Source organism: Lepus europaeus, chromosome 19 (genome assembly GCF_033115175.1).
Source record: "Lepus europaeus isolate LE1 chromosome 19, mLepTim1.pri, whole genome shotgun sequence".
NCBI classification, from domain to species: domain Eukaryota; kingdom Metazoa; phylum Chordata; class Mammalia; order Lagomorpha; family Leporidae; genus Lepus; species Lepus europaeus.
This window is the reverse complement of record NC_084845.1, coordinates 12,695,756-12,706,595: the sequence shown is the minus strand read 5'-3', so window position 1 is coordinate 12,706,595 and position 10,840 is coordinate 12,695,756. Positions and strand designations below refer to the sequence as shown.

Genomic DNA, 10,840 nt, shown 5'->3' with positions numbered 1-10,840 from the left:
CATTCCACTCCAGAGTGCTGTTTGAGTCCCAGTTGCTCTGCTTCCAATCAAGTGACCTGAGAATGCGCCTGGAAAAGCGGCAGGAAGGGGCCCGGTGCTCTGGATGGCCCCTGCCACCCACCTGGGAGACCTGGGTGGAGCTCTGTGCTCCTGGCCTTGGCCTGGCCCGGTCCTGGCAATAGCAATGGCTTATGTGGTTGTGGCCATCTGGGGAGTGAACCAGCAGATGGGATCTCTGTCTGTCTGTCTGTCTCTCTCTCTCTCTCTCCCCCCACACACTCTGCCTTTCAAATAAATAAAGATAAATTTTTTTTAAAAAAAGAAAGAAGTAATTTTTATGAGACCCAATCTCCCTCGCCCTCCATGCACGCCCCCCCCCCCCAAGGGTCACCTCCTCACCCTCTCTTCCAGGGAGCCCCGTGTAGGATGCTCTCTCAGGATGACTTTCTTCTCCTGATCCCCGAGTGAGCCCGTGGGGCAGGTGCATCCCTGGGATTGCCAGGGGGCTCTGCCCTCCTCCCCAACTGAGTGACAAAGGCACCTTCCCAGCCACATGGTCTAGAATTTTGAGCAGGGCAGGGTAGAGATGTTTGGTGCCATGGTTGAGACATCACTTGGGTCACCCGCACCCCATGTCACAGTGCCGGGTCTGAGTCCCGGCTCTGCCTCCAATTCCCACTTCCTTAATGCAGACCCTGGGAGGCCGCGGTGGATGGTTCAAGCAGTGAGGTGCAGTGGATCGGGGCTGAGTTCCTGGCTCCTGGCTTGGCCCTGGCTCTTGGAAATGAAGCAGGAGATGGAGGATCTCTGTCTCTCCCTGTCTGCTTTTCAAATAAAAAAGTAAAAATAAATTTTTTAAAAGGAGGCAAAGACTGCACCTGGTGCCCCTCCAATCACTGTGGCAGGAGTAAGATAGATACTGTTGCCTCAGCTCCTAGCCTTGCTTTGTTTAAAATGGAGATTCTGCGCGGCACTAAGATTTCAAAAGAGCGCAGTAAACCAGAGAATTAACGCCGGTGAGACTCCTGTCCCGGGCGCGCTCTCTGCACGACGGTGGCCGTGAACTGGACGCAGTGCGCGTCGCAGGCCGTGAGGGGGCAGCAGAGCGCAGTCAGCGCGCGCAGTGCCCGGGGCCAATGGCCAAGCCGGGTGCGCGCGGTCTGTGGCAGGCGCGGGGCGAGCGCAGGTGCTTGTCCTGGCCCCCGTGTCCTCCCCTGCGGGGACCGACAGTCGTGACTCCTATCGTCCGTGCCACACGGCTTGGCACGGCTTAGCCTCATGATGCATAGAAATCCTCGAATCATGGGGGCCCTAAGTCCTAAAAATCCACATCTCCTTCAAGCCAGCTCATCGGCTCATCGACCCAAAGAAAACAACTCAAGATGTGAAGGAATATCTAGCTACTTGGGCCTTTGTGGGGTGGTGGTGGTGAAATATTTTATAACAGCAAAGTAGCTATTACAGCAGAGGTATTGAACATGAAAGAGTGGCTAAGTTACAGGTCGTCGGCAGGGTGGGTTCCCAGCTGGTCACTGGGGGTAACCTCGGGTCAGGCCTTGCAGCTCAGCGGGGTAGGCGGCTGCCTGGGACACTGCATTCCATTCCAGAGCCGCGACTCCAATCCCAGCATCCCCCTGCTTCCCATCCAGCTTCCTGCTGATACAAACTAGGAGGCAGCAGAAGATGGCCCGAGTGCCCGGGCCCCTGCAAAACGGGAGGTGCAGAAGCTGTTCCAGGCTCCTGGCCTCAGCCCGGCTTGGCTCTGCCACGTGCATTTGGGGAATGAACCAACAGGTGTCTCTGTGTCTCTTTCTGTTGCTCTGCCTTTCAAGGAGATACGAATAAATAAAAACGTTTTTAAAAATCTTATGTGGGCCTGCGCCGCGGCTCACTAGGCTAATCCTCTGCCTGCAGCGCTGGCACACCGGGTTCTAGTCCTGGTCGGGGCGCCAGATTCTGTCCCGGTTGCCCCTCTTCCAGGCCAGCTCTCTGCTATGTCCCGGTCAGGCAGTGGAGGATGGCCCAAGTGCTTGGGCCCTGCACCCCATGGGAGACCAGGAGTGTTGGACCTCTCAGTTGCAGAGATGCCCACTTGCTCGGGAGGACGCCCAAAGATCCAGACCGGTTGATGCAAAAAGCACGAGGTTTTTATTGAACGTTTGCGCAAACGGGCCCCCACCTCAGGCAGTGAGGAGCCCTGAGCGGCAGTTTCACACAGGTTATATAGGCAACGAATTAGCATATGGAATGCAGAGGTGGCACGGGATTGGCTGGTTCGGAGGGACAATTAGCATACCGGAGAATGCTGAGGAGAGTGCTGAGGGAACCAGCTGAGGAGAGTACTGAGGAGAGTGCTGAGGGAACCAGCTGAGGAGAATGCTGAGGAGAGTGCTGAGGGAACCAGCTGAGGAGAGTGCTGAGGAGAGTGCTGAGGGAACCAGCTGAGGAGAGTACTGAGGAGAGTGCTGAGATTCTCTGAAGGGGAGTGGCAGCTCTGCTCTGGGCATGCCTAGAGGTTATCTGAAGGGGATTGACTTTTCCTTCCCAGAGAACGTCCTGCCCGCTGGACTCTGGGGAACATCTAACCTCTTAAGAAGCCCCTGATATCTGCCCAGGCCTAGTTTCTTGTCCCTCTCCCCCATAAGGGTCCTTCAGGAGAAGCACCTGGCTCCTGCCATCGGATCAGCGCGGTGCGCCGGCCGCAGCACGCTACCGTGGCGGCCATTGGTGGGTGAACCAACGGCAAAGGAAGACCTTTCTCTCTGTCTCTCTCACTGTCCACTCTGCCTGTCCAAAAAAAAAAAAAATATCTTCTTATGTGGAAGAATACTAATGATATTTATAATATTGTGGGTTTTTTTTTTAAGAGATTCATTTATTTGAAAGTCACAGTTAGAGAGAAAGGGAGAGACAGAAAGCTTCTATCCACTGGTTTACTTCCTAGATATGGCCACAATGGCCAGGGCTGGACCAGAGAGGAGAGACCAGGGAGCAAGAGAGGTCTTCCATCCGCTGGTTCACTCCCCAGATGGCTGTAACATACAGAGCTGGGCTGATCCAAAGCCAGAGCTAGGAGCTTCTTCCCGGTCTCCTGTTGGGTGCAGGGACCCAAGGACTTAGATCGTCTTCCATTGTTTTCCCAGGTCATCAGCAGGGAGCTGGATCAGAAGTGGAGCAGGGGCTGGCGCTGTGGCACATCTGGTAAAGCTGCCACCTGCAGTGCCGGCATCCCATATGGGCGCCGGTTCTAGTCCCAGCTGCTCCACTTCCAATCCAGCTCTCTGCTATGGCCTGGGAAAGCAGTAGAAGATGGCCCAAGTGCTTGGGCCCCTGCGCCCATGTGGGAGACCTGGAAGAAGCTCCTGGCTCCTGGCTCCGGATCAGCACAGCTCCAGCCGTTGCGGCCAATTGGGTAGTGAACCAGTGGATGGAAAACCTCTCTCTCTCTCTCTCTATCTCTGCCTCTCTTTCTTTCTCTGTATAACTCTTTCAAATAAATCTTTTTTAAAAAAGAACTTTATAGAAAATTAAGATCAAATAGTGTCAGGTCTCGGGCTCCGGCAGACTGACATTCAAAACTTATTATGTATTTCCTGTGGTCCTAGTTCAGTCAACGCAAGCACAGCACAAAGCCGGCTGCCTGCCACATAGTAAGCGCTTAAAGGCTGTTTTGGGCCGTTATGAAGCCATTGCTGTCTTACGCTCCGTAATTCGTTTTGGGGAAAGCGGGGAATCTGCTACAGGTCCTGTCCCTTTAAGAACCTGCGTGGGCCGGGATCCAGCCCACCGCACCTTTTCCAAATCTTCCAATCCCCACTTGGCATTTTCGTACGGACGGCTCCTGATTGGACAATATGCACCAATCAGAGGCTGGAGTGGGCGCTACCAGCAGCTCAGCTCCGCCCCTAGGCAAGCCCGGCCCACTGCCCGGTCAGCGCCGTTGCTATGGGGACTGGTGGGCGGCGAAGGGGGAAAGCCCCGGATGTTCGTTGAGGATTCAACATGGCGGCGGCAGTGGCCGCGGTGGCGGCGGCGCAAGAGAGCTGAAGGCGGCGCGAGGGCGCGGAGTTCTGAGCTGAGCAGCTAGGCCGCGAGCGACTGCGGCGCCGAACCGGTAAAGGCGGGCGATCAGGCTACGGGTTTGTGGCGGGCCGGGCGCTGGCGGTGGGACAGCGTTTACGCGGGGAGGGGGCGGGGCCGCTGGGGTCAAAGTTCACCCGCGGAGGGGAGGGTCTCGTCGGAGGGGTCGATGGCAACGCCGGTGGGAGGGAGGTGGGGAGGATGTCGGAGGTCGGCGTGGCCGAGGGGGCGTGGCAGGGAGGAGGACAAAGTTTCAATTCGAAGTGGGGGCGCGTTCGAAGGGATGGGGCGAGTCTCGAAAATGGGGGTGGGGGTCCGAGGTAATTTGAGGGGAAGTTGTGCCTACGGGGGTCTGAGGCCACAGCCTCGAGGGGGCGGGGGTGGGGGCGGCGTCGGAGGTTTAAGGCCGCCACCCGCGAGGCAGATGGATGGCTTTTAGGTAGGGGGGCGTCCTTTAGCGGACCGAAGGCTGGGCGTGGCCAGAGGGTGCAAGGTCAAGGTGTGCGCGCCCAGATGTCGGGAAAGGTCAAAAGTTAAAGCTAAGGGGGGCGTCCAGGAGAGAGGTCAGAGGTGGCTCCAGGTGGCGGGAAGAAGCGCCCCCTCCCACCCAGAGCAGTCATCAGGCACACCGAGAAAGCACCTGCTGGGGGCCGGCCCCTCTTCCCTCTGCTCTACCACCTTGTGGGGTCTCCGCCTGTTGTTAGGAGGGTGGGAGATCTGCCCAGGGGCCCTGGGATTCCAGCTCTGTGGCCCAGAGCCTGTGAGCGAGTCCCCGTGTGGGTTAATGGTTAACGAGGGCTCACGCTGCCTAGAGCCCCTGGGCGCCCAGGGCTGGGTTCTTCCTCACCACAGTCTTGCCCAGTGAGTGCCAGGGATAGACCCACTTGACAGAGAGGGAAAACGAGGCCCAGAAGTCTGCTAACAGGTTTGAAGCCAGGCGCTGGATGATTGCGGAGCGCTTGCCCCCAGCTGCCGCTCTGTCCACTGAAGTCTCTTCCTGGAGGCAGGGGCTGGGCCGGGCTGGCCACTCCCTGGGCAGGAACAGGCTGCCTGGCCTCTTTGGAAGGGTGTGATCTGGGAGGGGGATTGCCGTGGGCCTAAGGGAGGGGGTGTTTGTGGGTGGCCTGGTGTGAGGCTGCGGGGGCCCGGGAGGGCGCCCCTGGTGGTGCCGTGCGCCCCCACCCGTGTCCTGCCGCTCTCCCATGGCTCCCGGCCTGCTTGCCTTCGTCTGTTCCTGTTCCTTCTGCCAAGAATCTTTTCCCCGCCCTGCCCCCTCTCTCCTGTGCCCCTCCCGGTGGGACCAGGGCCTCTGCCTCTCCCTGCCCTCCTGTCTCTCGGGGCACCTGTTTGCCGTCTGCCTGCCCTGCTTAGGGCGCACGTGCTACCCATAGCCCTGTGGCAGTGGACGAGACCTGTGCAACTTCTAGCCCCAGGGTTCTTGGTGTCTCCCAGACATCCCCCACCCCCACCCCCGCTGGTGACCTGGTCCTCAGAGGGTGATGGAGTCTGTGAGGCCGCACACAGGAACCCAGGGGGCGCCCGTCCCCTCAGCCTCAGCTGAGGCCTGGGTCCCCAGCAACCTTTCTGGGGAAGCCCTGAAGGCCGAGTGCGAGCGGGGGCAGGGAGCACCGGACAGAAGGAGCAGTGTGTGTGGAGGCCCTGGTGGAGTGGGGGTCAGGGCACGTGGCCGGGGAGGGGCCTGCCGGGGGTCAGGGTGAGACCTGGGGGGCTCAGCCCGGAAGGGGCCATGGCGCAGGGGAACCTGGCCTGCGGAGCAGCTGAGCGAGCAGGTGCTGGTGCGGGCTGCCTGCTACACCCCAGCCGCCGCCTCACTCTGGCTCTGTGAGGTGGGCATAGTGCTGGGGCAGCCTCGTGGAGCTGCCGTGAGGGAGCCGTGTGGGTGCCGTGTCGGCCTCCGCTGTGCCGCTGCTGCTGGGGTGCCACTCGGGGCGGCCTCTCTCCTGGTGCCTCCTGGCTTTCCCTGGGAGCTGCCGCCCCCACCCCCGCTCCTGCCACGGAAGGATCTGGGAGCCGGCACACTGCCAGGCAGCCCTGTGAGGCCAGCCCAGCCCTGAGCCTGGCAGTGCCAGCTCGCACAGCGTCCCGGGGCTCAACGCAGAGAAGGTGGAGTGGGGCCTTGGCAGTGGACACTCGTGTTCAGGTCCCAGCCCTGTCACTTCTCGGCCATGGGAGATTTCTCACTTGCCAGTTTTGTCCGTGGGAGACATTTCCCTTTTGGGAAAAGCGGAGCGTTCAGTTCAGTGCAGCGTCCCTGCGTGGGGCGTTGGCCAGGCCAGGCCTCACGGTGGGTAGGGTCAGACAGAGGGGCTTCGCCCACGCCTCGCCTGCCCCGCCCGGCCTCCCTGCAGTCAGGGAGCAGTCAGCGGTCCTCTGCAGTTTTCTGTGCGTTTCTGCCCTCGGACGTGGCCGCGTGGAAAAGTCGTCTCAGTCCTGGCCGTGCGTGTTGGTGGCCTGAGTGCTGGGAGCGGGCGCTCGGCCTTTGTATCCCAGGTTGGAGCCTGTGTGTTCCAGTCCTGGCCCCAGTTCCGGCCAGAGCAGCCCCTGGCAGGCGTGGTGGCGGCGCGTAGGTCACCAGGTTCCTCCTCCTGCAGTAGAGACCTGGACTGTGTGCCTGGCTCCCAGCTCCGGCCTGACCCAGCCTCGGCCTCCGCAGGCATCTGGGGAGTGCCGGCTCTGGCCGCCTCTCAGATCAACTGTTTTAAGATGCTGTGCATAGCCCGCTGGAGAGATCCGGATTCAGCCTCACTGGGCCTGGCGCGGGGCCTGCCTCAGGCCTTCGGGAGTCCCGCGGCCGTGGAAACGGTGCCGCCGTCACGCCGTCCTCTGCCCCTCTCTGCCCCTCGCCTGCTTGCTCAAGGTCAGGCGTCGGGGTAGGTCCAGGACTGGTCCTGTTTCCCCGCTGGCATCTCCGTGACTGCGTCACACAGCACTTAGCCATTCACCCTCTGGTGGCCGTTTAGGGGGTTTCCTGTTGGGCTGTAATGCGCCATGGTGAACATTCTGGAATGTTTCCTGTGTCCCATGGCGAGAGCCTTTCTGGGGCACGTCCCTGCAGTGGGGATGCTACCCCTGCCCGTCCCCGATGTTGCTGGCAGGCTGTGGCCCACGCTGACACTCGGCCGTGAGACGTGAGGGTCCATGGACCCCCACCCCCACCTCTCACCAGGCTGCTTGGGCATGGGGGGATGGGTCACAGGAGGAGGCCGGCTGGGAAGACCTTTGACCTTTCCCCTCTAGGGCAGTGGGGCAGTGACTGCTGCTGTGACCCAGTTCTCCCCAGGGGGCATCTCTACTTCAGGAGGCGTTGTGACAATGAGTGGGTCACTATGGTAACATGCGTGCAATCCTGGCTGGCACATGGGACACTCCCCTACTGTCACCTCACCCTGCCCACCCTTTCTGCCTGGCCGGGCCCAGCAGCCTCCCTGTCGCCACCCCCACTATGCGCCGTGTAAAAGGGAAAGCAGATGTTGCCGAAGCCTTTAATGACTTCCCATTGCACACAGACTGAAATCCACACCCCCCACCCCAGTCCATGGCCCTGTTTATCTGCCGTGTCCTCCTCCTGGCCCAGGCAAAAGCAGCTTCTTAGGTGGTCTTTGGCCCCCAAGCGCATTTGGACCTCAGGGCCGTTGCGCTTTCTGTAGCTGCCACCTGTTAGATTCTTCCTCTGTCTTTCCATGCAGTTTGTTTGGAGATGAGAAAACGAACAGAGACCCAAGAGGACCCAGAGAGGCACGTGACTTGCCTGAGGTCACACAGCAGGGGAGTGACAAAGACTGAGGGCTCCCGGGTCACCGAGTCACCGCTCTGGCTGCCTCTAGTGACTTGGAAGTGGCTTTGACGAGACAGGGCTCATTCTTGGGCTCCTTTTTGAGGAAGCAGTTCCCTGGGGACCTGAGTGACCAGGCTAGTTTCTGGGCGCTGGGTGCCCCTCTCCTTCAGGGCCGGCCTGTGGCCCCTGCCCTTTCTTGTCCTGCTGGCTCGTGGCAGAGCAGACTTCCTGGCCAGACGCTCATCAGGGGTGTCCCCAGCAGCTGTTTCTCCCATCACCCAAGCTGGGCGGCCGCAGGTGCTGCCGGCAGGAAGCTGTCTCCTTCCAAGTCACGGCCAGGGAAATGGGACCTTTCCTGGCCCGGCCACCATCCGGGGCCAGGACTTATTGTCTGCCAGATGCGGCGGCTGCAGGAAAGTTGGGGGAGCCAAAAAGGGTCAGAGGGGGAACTCCGCCAGTCCCAGGGGATCCAGCTCGGGCAGGCGTGGCAGAGGCTGCCGTCACTGCTGCCCAGCGCCTGGGGCTCTGTGGGCCTGCGCTGACCATCGTCCCTGCCAGGGCGCACAGCCCAATCACGTCCCGCAGTCTGCGCCGGCTGGGACCCTCCCTGGGCCTCGTCTGCCTCTCCCGGTAAGGGGCTTTGCTGCTCCCTGATGACTGGCGGCTGAGCCCTGCCTGCCTCCTGGAGGTGCCGCACAAGCATCCTAGTGGGACGCTTCCCGTCCTCTGGGCTCCGTGCACAGCCATGGTGGGGTGAGCCCCGGCCCCGAGACGCTGAGCAGAGGCATCACTCTCCTGCATTTTCATGTTGAGCAGGCATGTTGTTGCAGCTTGTGTGCGTGTTACCTGTTCCCCTAAACACCAGCTGAAACACTGCGCCCACTCAGAGTCACACTTGCCGAGCGTGTCTCCTGCCCCCGCCGCCGGGCCCTCTCCAGCTGGGGTTCCTGCAGGTGCGCACCGCCCTTTTGTTGCCTCCCAGACGGAGCCGACTTCCCACGGTTGTGTTCCCTCCGGACTACTGCATCAGGACACACAGCGCCATCTCAGGTGTCCGTGGGGTGTGCCCCGCTGGCTTCCTTTCATGCTGCCAACAGGGCTGGACCTGCTTGTGAGTACAGCTGTGGAGTATTCTAGAAGTGGGCTGTGGGTCTGTGCCGTGTGCCTTGTGAGTTCTGCCGGGAGATGGTGCCAGTTTACACTCCCAAGCCCCGTGTCTGATGGTGCCGGCTCTCCCCGTGCCCCCGCCGCCATGGACCAGGAGTGACGTGGTGACACGCGGTCCTTGTGGGGTCCTGCTTCCTGTGTGGGGTGGTGCATCTTTGTCCTTTTCTGAGAGCTGTCAGTCCCTGATCGAAAACTGAGGCCCAGATCAGCCTCAGGACAAGCAAGTGGCCGGTGTGGGACGCAGCACCGGCCGTCCTGGGCCCTTCTGGAGCTCTTCGCCTGTGTGCCACCAGGAGGTCAAGGGCGTGGACCCCGGGGCCAGCTGTGCCACTTCCTAGCTGTTTGACCCCAGTCGGTCGGTTCATCTCTGTGCCTTGATGTCCACGTCTGAAACGCGACCTCCTTGGGGATGGTTTTTTGGCCAGGAGCATATATTTGGCGGGACCAGCAGACGGTAACTGCTGGGAACATGTCAGCTGCTGTGGTACTGACCGTGCACTGCTCTCTGCTCTTTGTGTACTGACCGTGTGCTGCCGAGACTGACTGTGTACTGACTGGCGCCCTGCCCCCAGCCCCCCCTCCCCTCAGCCTGAGATTGCCCTTAGTGTTATCAGCTGTTGGGAGACCTGCCCCGGAGCACAGAGCCAGCAGGGCTGGGATTTGGACCCAGGATGTCTGGCTCCTGACCGCTGTGGCCACGCCCTCTGCCATGCCCAGAACCCAGCCCAGGCTCTCCTGGCCTCCCCGCCTCCCCGTTTTTTGCATATTCATTTCAGGCTGGAGTGGAACTTTTGAGGGGATGAGTGGACAGGTGGGGGCAGAGGGTGAGGTCCTCACAGGAAGAGCCTCCCTCCTGGGCCCCCTCTGTCCCACCCTCAGGGTACCTGGCCCTGCCCTGGAAACTCCTGATAAAGCGGCATTGTTTTCGGCATTGTTTTCACTGGTTTCGAGCTGGCTTCCCGGTCTGGTTTCGCCCCTCCCACAGGACAGAAAGTGACCCACACCAGGGCTCAGGGAGGTTCCAGGGCTTCGCCTGCCTCCCTCTCTCCCCTCCTTCCCCCCTGCAGCCAGTGATCAAGGCTGGGCATGGGGAAAAAGCAGGCGAGTGCTGCCTGCTGCGTTAGTGCGCTGGTCCCCAGGCCAGGACCCCAGGAGGCAGTCCTAGTCCTTGTCCTCCTCTCCCTGGGGCCGGCCGTCCATGCTCCCCATGGGCCCTGTCCCTCTTCCCCAAATCTTCCACAGCAGCCTGCGCCTGACTATTTGACTTGGAAGCGCCATACGTACATACAGCATTTGTGATTTCATTACTTTATCAAAACCTTTGAGACTTGTCACCTGTGACATGTCACATGCCTACAGAAAAGTGTGCAGAAGTACACCTGCGTTCTAAGGTGAGCAGGCACTTCTCCCGCACCTGGGTGGAGATGGATCAGAGTGGCCCAGAGGCCGGTGCTGTGGCGCAGCGGGTTAATGCCCTGGCTTGAAGCACCAGCATCCCATATGGGCGCCAGTTCAAGACCCAGCTGCTTCACTTCCCATCCTGCTCTCTGCGATGGCCTGGGAAAGCAGTAGAAGATGGCCCAAGTCCTTGGGCCCCTGCACCCACGTGGGAGACTGGGAAGAAGCTCCTGGTTCCTGGCTTCAGATTGGCGCATCTCCTGCCATTGTGGCCAATTGGGGAGTAAACCAGTGGATGAAAGACCTCTCTCTCTCTCTCTCTGCCTCTCCTCTCTCTGTGTAACTCTGCCTTTCAAATAAATAAATAAATCTTAAAAAAAAAAAAAAAAAAGAGTGGCC

At 60.3% G+C, this 10,840-nt stretch overlaps 1 protein-coding gene across 2 annotated transcripts in view; it reads left to right on the top strand.

Moving 5' to 3' along the window:
• Positions 1–3,971: 3,971 nt before the first annotated feature.
• Positions 3,972–10,840, top strand: part of PAK4 (p21 (RAC1) activated kinase 4) — a 37,429-nt gene continuing 30,560 nt past the window's right edge. Inside the window, exon 1 of one of the 2 annotated variants that reach the window (XM_062176929.1) lies at positions 3,972–4,114. The gene's annotated coding sequence lies outside the window, so the exon portion shown is untranslated. The remainder of the gene's footprint in view (positions 4,115–10,840) is intronic. The other variant, XM_062176931.1, reaches the window with a different exon arrangement.